Source organism: Somniosus microcephalus, chromosome 6 (genome assembly GCF_052327205.1).
Source record: "Somniosus microcephalus isolate GS21.2 chromosome 6, FLI_Smic_1.0, whole genome shotgun sequence".
In the NCBI taxonomy this organism is placed as follows: Eukaryota; Metazoa; Chordata; class Chondrichthyes; order Squaliformes; family Somniosidae; genus Somniosus; species Somniosus microcephalus.
In genome coordinates, this window is record NC_140992.1 from 60,464,819 (window position 1) to 60,476,818 (window position 12,000).

Genomic DNA, 12,000 nt, shown 5'->3' on the forward strand with positions numbered 1-12,000 from the left:
CTTTTACCAATTATTATAGCACATACTAAAATGGCTAGCTTCGAAAACATGTAAAAGTATCACATTTTAACAAATTGCTTTGAATCTACTAGCAAAAGCAGCAAGTTGTTTTGAAAACATATAATCACCCGAGAAGCGATCTGTTGACGGACATATGCGTTACTCTGCAATTTACCTAGATTTTCAAAAATGAGCAGCAGCCATTTCAGCTCTCAAAAAAACCCAGTCGCTATTAATTCTATTTCAAACTGATTTATGGAGACCTGGAGAAACAAGTTTTTTTTCCCCTAATTCACACATATACTCCTCAGCTGATGTATTTCAGAAGAGCGTTTAGTTCCTTTTACTTTTGGCTGCAGATGTGTCTTAAAAACAGGGTTGTATGGTTATGTTTCGCAATTTGTGTGACAAAATTATAATCATATGCTTAGACCTTCTAGAATGTTCTCTCAAACTGCCAGCTCACACAGGCAGGAAATAAATAGCCAGTAACTGTTCACGTCTGGTTGCTATTTGCACAGAGAAAGGCTTCTCTAGAAAATTTGCATAACCAGCTCTTCGCAGCAGCTTGGACTATTCCACTGGAAAGGGGCGCTGAAGGGAAAGAGACAGATTATCACGTTAATCATTAGCCAGTCGCCTCAAAAATAAACCAAAATAGCAGACAGTACACTCGACCGTTTTTGTGGCTAGGAATGACGAGAGTGTGGCGCGCGGGGGGGGGGGAAGCGAGAAAAAAAAGCTTTAAAACGCGCGAGAAAACTGGATTTTTCTCGGTGCTAATTTCCACGATTATTTATTGATAACTGCAACAATCTCCACATTTGCAGCTGGTGACATTGTGCAAGAGGCTCTCCCTGTTTTATACGCAAACAAAAAGCTTTCACCCCCACCCTCCCCAAATCGCCTACAGTACAGCTGCTACAGAGAGAAACCACCCATGAAGATAATCCGCATTATCTAAAGCAGCAGCAGCAGAAGCCATTTTGGTGCATCTATTGCGCGCCGAAATCTGCAGTTTCATCTTTAATCAATGTAATGGAATAAGATCATTTGCTGAAATTCGATACTTAGGCATTAACAATAAGAGACACTGAAAGGCTGCTGCGCACCCTCGCTGAGTAAAGTGGGATTATCAAAAAGGTATAACAACGCAGTTATGTGTATTTATGTTTGAAGGTCATATTGAAGGAATAGTCACTGCAGTCACCTTGTATGAAGAGGGCCATTTTAAAGCGATTTATAACTAGGAAAACAATGAATAAAATGGTTTCAAACTTAAACCCTTATTTCTGATTAACCAAGTTGCAATTTCCCCACCCATAACATGTCGACATTTTCTGTTCCCGGTCAATTTTCTTGGCACTGTTTGCCTATCTGCAAAAACAACGCATTTAGTATATAATCTCGCGAGAAACAGCTCAACAATAATTGATTCCTTACGGTGCCCCGTGCACTTAAAAGTCTGATATGACTGCGAATTTACATCGCAACCCTCTAAACAAAATTCAATTAATACATGCGAAATGCAAGCTTTAATTTTTGAAGAGACTTTTCTGTCGCCCACTCAACTCCTTCTCGGGGACAAGTGCTAATTCACCCCACCCGCGAAAACAAAAGCAGCAACTGGAAGAGAGCTCTCGTACAGCCCGCTCCCCTCTCTCCCATGTAAGATGATACAATCAAGTTCAACAATCCATGTAGCTATGTGCAGATAATTCATTAAGTGCAAAGGCTGTAATAGAGGCATTTCAGCACTGACTGACTGCTGATGTAAGAGTAATATTCGCTCTTGAACTGGCACTGCACCCGGTTCACGCCCTGGTATGTCAAGACTGTACTGTGAAAACTAAACAAGGACAGCAAGTCACTCCTTTGTTCTGGGAGCTTTTCTAAAGTCAGCTAAGCTGCAGCGTTTTTGCAGACGGGTCAGTGCTGGAGACATTGTGCAGCACACGAAAAGGACTCGCGTGCCCCATGTTCAGCATATTTCTGGTTTAATCATTAGCCTTCATTCCAGTTGGCAGACTTGCTGTGCCACAACACAGAAAGATCCTGACTCTGGCGCGGAACGCGGCAACATAAAGAGCCGCAAAGTCAGGAGGTGGGCTGCCATGGCAACGGGTTTCAGGTTTGATGTAACCGATAGTTTCCATAGCAATGAGCCTGGATTTCATGTCACAGCATGAGGTCAGTGTTTCCATGGCGATGTGCTGGGTGTGCGCTGATCCGACCCTTTATGTATTGTGTGCATTTTGTACGGGGGGGAGGTGAGGAGGGAGAAGGATGCATCATTAATATTTATTTTTGTAAAAACCAGATGCCTATTTTTTGTGTGTGTGAATTTAGCTTGTTTTGGAAGGAGAACTGAACTGCGCCATTCTTTGCACTGTGCGGAAGAGCCACATTTTAGTGAAGAAATAGGGGTTTGCAAAACGAACTAAAGGTTCGCCAAACAGACGCAAGATGCCGGGCTCCCCATCCGCAAACAACAAAGCTCGCCGAGCATTTCCTTCAGCGCAGCGCCGATTGTTCTCACATCTGAGGGCTTACTGTTCAAATAACATAATTTACATGAAAAAATGTTTTTAGCAATGAGGTCTTATTAGAAATGTGCGTACACAAGATATACTGAGGCAGCGAGGAGCGGGTGTTTCAGTGGGTGATTCTGAAAGTGCCATGAGAGCCTCAGTTGGCTTGATGCCACCAATTTGGCTGCTGCCCATGCACTCAAATCGCAGTGTCTCTTGGCTTTCAACTTTCTTTTCTTTGATTCTAAATTTAATCTGTTAGATTTAGACAATTTAATCTCACTGAAAACAACACCAGGAAAACATACAGAAGAAGTGTGGTTCTTTGTTGTGCTGATGGAAGCTTCGAGTATGTTCGAAATTGCCTGTGTCTGCTGCCACCTGGTGTCTTAGACACTTACATGCATTACATGCGACATGCATTACATTAATTGCCATTTTGAATGGGCTTTTACGAAGAAATAATTTGCATTTATATTGTGCCTTTAATGTTCTCAGGACATCCCAAAGGGCATTACAGTCAATTAATTACTTTTGAAGTGTAGTAATTTCTAGGCAAACACAGAAATTTGCACACAGCAACAAGATAAATAGAATCATAGAATTATTTTCTTAAATTTATTAATTCAAGGGATGTGACCATCACTGGCAAGGTCAGCATTTATTGCCCATCCCTAATTGCCCTTCAGAAAGTGGTGGTGAGCTGCCTTCTTGAACCGCTGCAGTCTGTGTGGTGATGGTACTCCCACAGTGCTGTTAGGGAGAGAGTTCCAGGATTTTGACTCAGCGACAATGAAGGAACAGCGATATATTTCCATGTCAAGATGGTGTATGACTTGGAGGGGAACTTGGAGGTGGTGGTGTTCCCATGCACCTGCTGCCTTTGTCCTTCGAGGTGGTAGAGGTTGTGGGTTTAGGAGGTGCTGCCGAAGAAACCTTGGCGAGTTGCTGCAGTGCATCTTGTAGATTGGGGTTCGCAACTGGGGGTCCGAGCCCCCCTAGTGGTCTGCAAAAAGATTTTAAGGGGTTCGGCATTAACAAAAACAGATTAAAAAAAGAAAAATAAACCGTCACGTAAAGGTGGGTCGAGCCGAGCAAACTGGCAGCTCTGGCTCCAACTCAGACCTCTGTTTCATCCCTCCCAAATGCCTGTGCGAGGACAGCGGCAGCTGCCGCTGAGCCCAGGCCCCTGCTTGCTGAGAAGGGAGAGAGGCGGCGGTGGCTGGTCACTGAGCGCAGCTCCCCCACCGCGGCTCAAACTCTCTGCCCTCCGCTCTTCCCTCGCCAGATCCCGCTGTATATTTCAGCACCCCCACATTTGTCTTAATGCCACGCTGCGCAGGTTGTTGACCCCCTCCCCTCGGGCTAATTGGGGCAGTTGCTCTTCTACTTTCACCCCTCGTTCCTTGAATCCTCTCATTGCCATCCGTCACCAGCAGCAACTGTAACCCATTCAGTTCAAGTACCCGCGACTATTGAAATCAGCCAATGGCAGCTCATGGCACACGCGTACATCGGTTCTGTTCTTTCAGATTTGAAATTGTTTTGGTCCTACTTTTGTTATTCGCATGGTCATGATTGTCAATCAAATGAAGAAGGGGCAAGGAAATAGACACAGACCGCAAGGTTCTACAGATGGTGGTGAAAGCTGCACAACATACTATAGGAATTAAACTACCTGCTGTCCAGGATATCTACCCCGAGAGGTGCCGGGGGAAGGCCCTGAGAATCATTAAAGACGCGAGCCACCCCAGCCACAACCTCTTCGCCCTGCTCCTGTCCGGTAAGAGACACCGAAGCATACGGTCTCGTACCAGCAGGTTTCGAAACAGCTTCTACCCCCAGGCCATAAGACTCATGAATGTATAATTTATTATTATTTATTACTGTTGTTTTATTTATTATTACTTTATTTCTATTAGTATTTTATTATTGTTATGCCATATTTATTCCAATGTTGGGAGGACTTGTAAAAATCAACATTTCATTGTGCAGTACACACGTCTGCTGCATATATGACAAATAAAAATTGAATTGAATTGAATTGAAATAGGCAGCAACTGCAAGGAGGATTTTGAGCTGCTGAGGTCAAACAGTGAGTCGCTGTCTTCCTGGAGGAAACTATTAGGATTGACACTTATTACCAGCAAAACTGAAACAGTTTGCAAACTCATTTAAATATTCTGCTCTGTCAAATTTTTCCCCCAATTTTTCTCCTGCTGTCTTCAAAGTGTTGACTCACATTGTAGTATAGTTACAAGGGTGCTGGCTGCCCTTTGGTGCATAACCTCATTCATACTTCACCTGCAAGCCTATACCTTGAGTGTTAGCAGTCTTATTCTACTAAGGAGGGCATCACAGACAGACCGGATTGTTCACTCCCAATGTTGGCCTCCAGCTAGGATTTGAACCTGCCAGGATTGTCCTGGAGTTGCCAGGAATAAAACATTAATCTGGACATTGCTGCCAGCAATTTGGGAGAAAAATCATACAGGCCTGAAAACAATTGTGTTTTTTTAATTTTCATTGTACACTTTTATTAGTTACTAGCTGGAGTGCCCGGCGGTGCCGAGGCTTTTTCAAGGGCATGTTGTTGTTGGAAGAGAGAGAGCGACTGGGGGGGAAGAGAGAGAGCGACTGGGGGGGAAGAGAGAGAGCGACTGGGAGGGGAAGAGAGAGAGCGACGGGGGGGGGAAGAGAGAGAGCGACTGGGGGGGGGGGAAGAGAGAGCGACGGGGGGAAGAGAGAGCGACTGGGGGGGGAAGAGAGAGAGCGACGGGGGGAAGAGAGAGAGCGACTGGGGGGGAAGAGAGAGAGCGACGGGGGGAAGAGAGAGAGCGACGGGGGGGAAGAGAGAGAGTGACTGGGGGGGAAAGAGAGAGAGCAACTGGGGGGAAGAGAGAGCGACTGGGGGGGAAGAGAGAGAGCAACTGGGGGGAAGAGAGAGCGACTGGGGGGAAGAGAGCGACGGGGGGAAGAGAGAGAGCGACTGGGGGGGAAGAGAGAGCGACTGGGGGGGAAGAGAGAGCGACTGGGGGGGAAGAGAGAGAGCGACTGGGGGGGAAGAGAGAGAGCGACTGGGGAGAAGAGAGCGACTGGGGGGGAAGAGAGAGAGCGACGGGGGGAACAGAGAGCGACGGGGGGGAAGAGAGAGAGCGACGGGGGGGAAGAGAGAGCGACTGGGGGGGAAGAGAGAGCGACTGGGGAGAAGAGAGAGCGACTGGGGAGAAGAGAGCGACTGGGGAGAAGAGAGAGCGACTGGGGGGGAAGAGAGAGCGACGGGGGGAAGAGAGAGCGACTGGGGGGAAGAGAGAGAGCGACTGGGGGGGAAGAGAGAGAGCGACTGGGGGGAAGAGAGCGACGGGAGGAAGAGAGCGCGACTGGGGGGAAGAGAGCGAGCGACTGGGGGGAAAGAGAGAGCGAGCAACTGGGGGGGAAGAGAGAGCGAGCGACGGGGGGAAGAGAGAGCGAGCGACTGGGGGGGAAGAGAGAGAGCGACTGGGGGGAAGAGAGCGCGAGCGACTGGGGGGGAAGAGAGAGAGCGAGCGACTGGGGGGAAGAGAGCGAGCGACTGGGGGGGAAGAGAGCGAGCGACTGGCGGGGAAGAGAGAGCGAGCGACTGGGGGGGAAGAGAGAGAGCGAGCGACTGGGGGGGAAGAGAGAGAGCGAGCGACTGGGGGGTAAGAGAGAGCGAGCGACTGGGGGGGAAGAGAGAGCGCGCGACTGGGGGGGAAGAGAGAGAGCAACGGGGGGAAGAGAGAGCGACGCGGGGTGAAGAGAGAGCGATGGGGAAGAGAGAGACGGGGGGAAGAGAGAGGGAAGGAGAGAGAGAGGGAAGGAGAGAGAGAGGGAAGGAGAGAGAGAGGGAAGGAGAAAGAGGGAAGGAGAGCGAGAGAGGGAAGGAGAGAGAGAGAGGGAAGGAGAGAGAGAGAGGGAAGGAGAGAGAGAGGGAAGGAGAGAGAGAGAGGGAAGGAGAGAGAGAGGGAAGGAGAGAGAGGGAAGGAGGGAGAGACGGAAGGAGAGAGATGGAAAGCAAAGGAGGGAGAGAGGGAATGAGAGAGGGAGACAGAGACGGAGGGAGAGAGAGACAGAGTGGGAAGGAGAGAAAGGGGTGGGGGAGAAATGGGTGGGGGAGGGGAGAAGGGAGGGGTGGGGGAGGGGAGAAGGGAGGGGTGGGGGAGGGGAGAAGGGTAGGGTGGGTGGGGGAGAAAGGGGTGGGTGGGGTGGGAGCAAGGGGTGGGTGGGGGGGGTGGGGGAGAAAGGGGTGGGTGGGGGGGAAGGGGGGTGGGGGTAAAAGGGGGTGTGGGGGAGGGAGGGGTGTGGGGGGGGAAGGGGGTGTGGGGGGGGAAGGGGGTGTGGGGGGGGAAGGTGGAGGGGAGGGGGGAAGGGGGTGTGGGGGAAGGAGGGGGGAAAGGGAGGTGGGGGGGAAAGGGAGGGGGGGGAGCCAGCAGACCCTCTCCCAGTGTTGATCCCTTTCTGGGCCGGAAGCCTGGGACTGGAGTTGCGCTGCTGGCCGTTGGAGAAGCCTAGGCCTCGGGCCCCTGCACTGACATGGCAAGGGGTGGGGAAACATGAAACTTAAAGTACTTATAAAACATTTTTGGTAAACCTTTCTATAACATACACTTTACAACCTCACCAATCTTTTTATTTAAAAAGGGGTCCTCACCTGTCAGTGTGTTGTATCACAAACAATGGCCGCCGCTTGCTTTTCAGTTGGAAAGATTAGGCCCCGCCCACACAGTCGATTGTCTGTCTCGGTCACCAGGACCCGATTGGGAGCACTGAAGCCCCACCCACTCTATGTTCCTGTACTAAGATGGCCACGCATGCACTCTGTTACACACTGAATCAAAATGGCGTCGCACTGAAACTTTTTGCCCTCCTTGACAAAGATGGCTGCCGTTAACCTGGGGCTGTCAGCAGAAGAAATTTCCTCAGCTGCAAACACAGGATCTTCAGATTATTATTCGGGGCTTACGACCTACCCCAGTTGCTTATGAAGCCTCCCCACCTACTGACCCCGGGAATGGAGCTGAGGCAGCACACCCTCTCCCCTCTGCCAGTGTTTGTCTCTGTCTAGGCCGGGAGCCTGGGACTAGAGTTGCGCTGCTGGCAGTTGGAGAAGCCTAGGCCCCGGGCCTGGAAAAATGGTGAAAGGTAGGAAAATTATAGAGGTTAGAGAAAAGATTTACAAATTAATTAACTTTTTTTAAAAACAATTTGTGTTTTAAAAGCAACTTTTTTTTTTGCTGGAAATGTAGATTTGAAAAGAAACACGCAGAAAGTGGGGAAAAAGAAATGAACAGTTTGTAATCAAGATGGCGGCCACTCACCTCGGTTCAGAACGATAAGGCCCGCCCACACATGCACCAATTGGTCAACCGTCATGTCACCGCAGCGTAGGATTGGTCAATCGTCCTGTCACTCGACTCTGGGAGGGCCCGCCCGCACGCGTGACGAACCCGCCCCCGCGACACAGCGATTGGTCGACCGTCGGGTCGCTCGACCGTACGATTGGTCGACCTCGACGTCACTCGATGCTAATGAGCGGAATTTTGAACGTTTTTTGGATACCGCGGGTGCAATATTTGTCCGGCCGAAACGTAAATATGCTTATAACCGTTCTGGAATCGTAAGCTTTCTTTTGATGTAACGCACGTGTAGGTACGCTCTATAACTTTAGAGTGTATAGCCGGACAGACACACCGCAGGACAGACAGACAGATCGATCCTTTTATATATATAGACTAGCTGGAGTGCCCGGCGGTGCCGAGGCTTTTTCGAGGGCATGTTGTTGTTGGAAGAGAGAGAGCGACTGGGGGGGAAGAGAGAGAGCGACTGGGGGGGAAGAGAGAGAGCGACTGGGGGGAAGAGAGAGAGCGACTGGGGGGGAAGAGAGAGAGTGACTGGGCGGGAAGTGAGAGAGCGACGGGGAGAAGAGAGAGCGACTGGGGGGGAAGAGAGAGAGTGACTGGGGGGGAAGAGAGAGAGCGACTGGGGAGGAAGAGAGAGCGACTGGGGGGGAAGAGAGAGAGCAACGGGGGGGAAGAGAGAGAGCGACTGGGGGGAAGAGAGAGAGCAACTGGGGGGAAGAGAGAGACGGGGGGAGAAGAGAGAGACGGGGAAGAGAGAGACGGGGGGGAAGTGAGAGATGGGGGAGAAGAGAGAGAGAGAGGGAAGGAAAGAGAGAGGGAAGGAGAGAGAGAGGGAAGGAGAGAGAGTGAAGGAGAGCGAGAGGGAAGGAGAGAGAGGGAAGGAGAGAGAGGGAAGGAGAGAGAGAGGGAAGGAGAGAGAGGGAAGGAGAGAGAGACGGAAGGAGAGAGATGGAAAGCAAAGGAGGGAGAGGGAATGAGAGAGGGAGACAGAGACAGGGAGGGAGAGAGAGACAGAGGGAAGGAGAGAAAGGGGTGGGGGAGCAAGGGGTGGGGGAGAAACGGGTGGGTAGGGTGGGTGGGGGAGAAACGGGTGGGTGGGGTGGGTGGGGGAGAAACGGGTGGGTGGGGTGGGTGGGGGAGGAGGGTGGGGTGGGTGGGAGAGAAAGGGGTGGGTGGGGTGGGATGGGAGGGTGGGGTGGGAGAAAGGGGTGGGTGGGTGGGTGGGGGAGAAAGGGGTGGGTGGGGGGGAAGGGGGGTGGGGGGAAAGGGGGTGTGGGGGAAGGGGGTGGGGGGGAAGGGGCTGTGGGGGGGAAGGGGGGTGTGGGGGGAAGGGTGGAAAGGGAGGGGGGAGAGGGGTGTAGAGGGAGGGGAGGGGGCAAAGGGAGGGGGGAAAGGGCGGGGAAGGGGGTGTGGGGGAAGGAGGGGGAAAGGGAGGGGGGAGCCAGCAGACCCTCTCCCAGTGTTGGTCCCTTTCTGGGCCGGAAGCCTGGGACTGGAGTTGCACTGCTGGCCATTGGAGAAGCCTAGGCCTCGGGCCCCTGCACTGACATGGCAAGGGGTGGGGGAGCAAGGGGTGGGGGAGCAAGGGGTGGGGAAACATGAAGCTTAAAGTACTTATAAAACATTTTTGGTAAATCTTTCTATAACATACACTTTACAACCTCACCAATCTTTTTATTAAAAAAGGGGTCCTCACCTGTCAGTGTGTTGTATCACAAACAATGGCCGCTGCTTGCTTTTCAGTTGGAAAGATTAGGCCCCGCCCACACAGTCGATTGTCTGTCTTGGTCACCAGGACCCGATTGGGAGCACTGAAGCCCCACCCACTCTATGTTCCTGTACTAAGATGGCCGCGTATGCACTCTGTTACACACTGAATCAAAATGGCGTCGCACTGAAACTTTTCGCCCTCCTTGACAAAGATGGCTGCCGTTAACCTGGGGCTGTCAGCAGAAGAAATTTCCTCAGCTGCAAACACAGGATCTTCAGATTATTATTCGGGGCTTACGACCTACCCCAGTTGTTTATGAAGCCTCCCCACCTACTGACCCCAGGAATGGAGCTGAGGCAGCACACCCTCTCCCCTCTGCCAGTGTTTGTCTCTGTCTAGGCCGGGAGCCTGGGACTAGAGTTGCGCTACTGGCAGTTGGAGAAGCCTAGGTCCCGGGCCTGGAAAAACGGTGAAAGGTAGGAAAATTATAGAGGTTAGAGAAGATTTACAAATTAATTAACTTTTTTAAAAAACAATTTGTGTTTTAAAAGCAACTTTTTTTTTGCTGGAAATGTAGATTTGAAAAGAAACACGCAGAAAGTGGGGAAAAAGAAATGAACAGTTTGGAATCAAGATGGCGGCCACTCGCCTCGGTTCAGAACGATAAGGCCCGCCCACACATGCAACCGACGGTCAACCGTCATGTCACTGCAGCGTAGGATTGGTCAACCGTCCTGTCACTTGACTCTAGGAGGGCCCGCACGCGTGACGAACCCGCCCCCGCGACGCAGCAATTGGTCGACCGTCGGGTCGCTCGACCGTACGATTGGTCGACCTTAATGTCACTCTATGCTAATAAGCGGATAATGAGCAGAATTTTGAACGTTTTTTGGATACCGCGGCCGCAATTTTTGTCTCGCCGAAACGTAAATACGCTTATGACCATTCCGGAATCATAAGCTTTCTTTTGATGTAACGCACGTGTAGGTACGCTCTATAACTTTAGAGTGTATAGCCGGACAGACACACCGAAGGACAGACAGACAGACAGATCTATCCTTTTATATATATAGATAAAAATTTTGGACATAAGAACAAAAGAATTAGGAGCAGGAGTAGGCCATTTGGCACCTCGAGCCTGCTCCGCCATTCAATAAGGTTATGGCTGATCTGATCTTGGCCTCACCTCCACTTCCCTGCCCGCTCCCCACAACCCTTGATTCCCTTATCGTTCAAAAATCTGTCTATCTCCACCTTAAATATATTCAATGACCCAGCCTCCTCAGCTCTCGGGTAGAGAATTCCACAGATTCACGACCCTCTGAGAGAAGAAATTCCTCCTCATCATTTTAAATGGGCGACCCCTTATTCTGAAACTATGCCCCCTAGTTCTAAATTCCCCCACAAGGGGAAACATCCTCTGTGTATCTACCTTGTCAAGCCCCCTCAGCATCTTATATGTTTCAATAAGATCACCTCTCATTCTTCTAAACTCCAATGAGTATAGGCTCAACCTTTCTTCATAAGACAACCCCTTCGCAGTACTCCAGGTGTGGTCTCACCAATACCCTGTACAGTTGTAGCAGGACTTCCCTACTTTTATTCTCCATCCCCCTTGCAATAAAGGCCAACATTCCATTTGCCTTCCTAATTACTTGCTGTACCTGCATGCTAACTTTTTGTGTTTCATGTACAAGGACCCTCAGATCCCTCTGTATTGCAGCATTTTGTAATCTCTCGCCATTTAAATAATAATTTGCTTTTTCGTTTTTCCTACCAAAGTGGATAACCTCACATTTTTCCACATTACTCCATCTGCCAAATTTTTGCCCATTCACTGAGCCTCTCTATATCCCTTTGCAGATTCTTTGTGTTCTCTTCACAACTTGCTTTCCCACCTATCTTTGTATCATCAGCAAATTTGGTTACATTACACCCGGTCCCTTAATCCAAGTCATTAATATAGATTGTAAATAGTTGAGGCCCCAGCACTGATCCCTGTGGCACCCCACTAGTTACAGTTTGCCAACCTGAAAATGATCCATTTATCTCGACTCTCTGTTTTCTGTTAGTTAGCCATTTCTCTATCCATGCTAATATATTACCTCCAACCCTGTAAGCGCTTATCTTGTGCTGACTGACAATCAAGTAGAGAACCGGGACCGGCTGATATGCCGGGAACAGTCGGTAAGCGAATTGGGGGTTGCGGGGGAAAGAGGGAGACTGGGAGTCAGGTGATTGGGGCTCGTGGAGGGAAAGAGGGAGTAGGATGGGCGTGGGGGCCAGTATTTTCTGCAGTGCCAGGATAGCAGCAGCAGTAACATGGTAAGTGGGAGTGACGCTGAGAGAATTTTTATACAGAAAAAATACTTGTGTTGTG

The 12,000-nt window shown here is 50.2% G+C and overlaps 1 long non-coding RNA gene across 1 annotated transcript in view; it reads left to right on the forward strand.

Annotated features, from left to right (window-relative positions):
• Window positions 1-396: 396 nt before the first annotated feature.
• LOC147115748 (uncharacterized) overlaps window positions 397-12,000 on the forward strand; it is a 32,023-nt gene continuing 20,419 nt past the window's right edge. The window contains exons 1-2 of the long non-coding RNA XR_015078680.1: window positions 397-2,190; window positions 4,127-4,314. This is a non-coding gene — a long non-coding RNA (uncharacterized LOC147115748). The remainder of the gene's footprint in view (window positions 2,191-4,126; window positions 4,315-12,000) is intronic.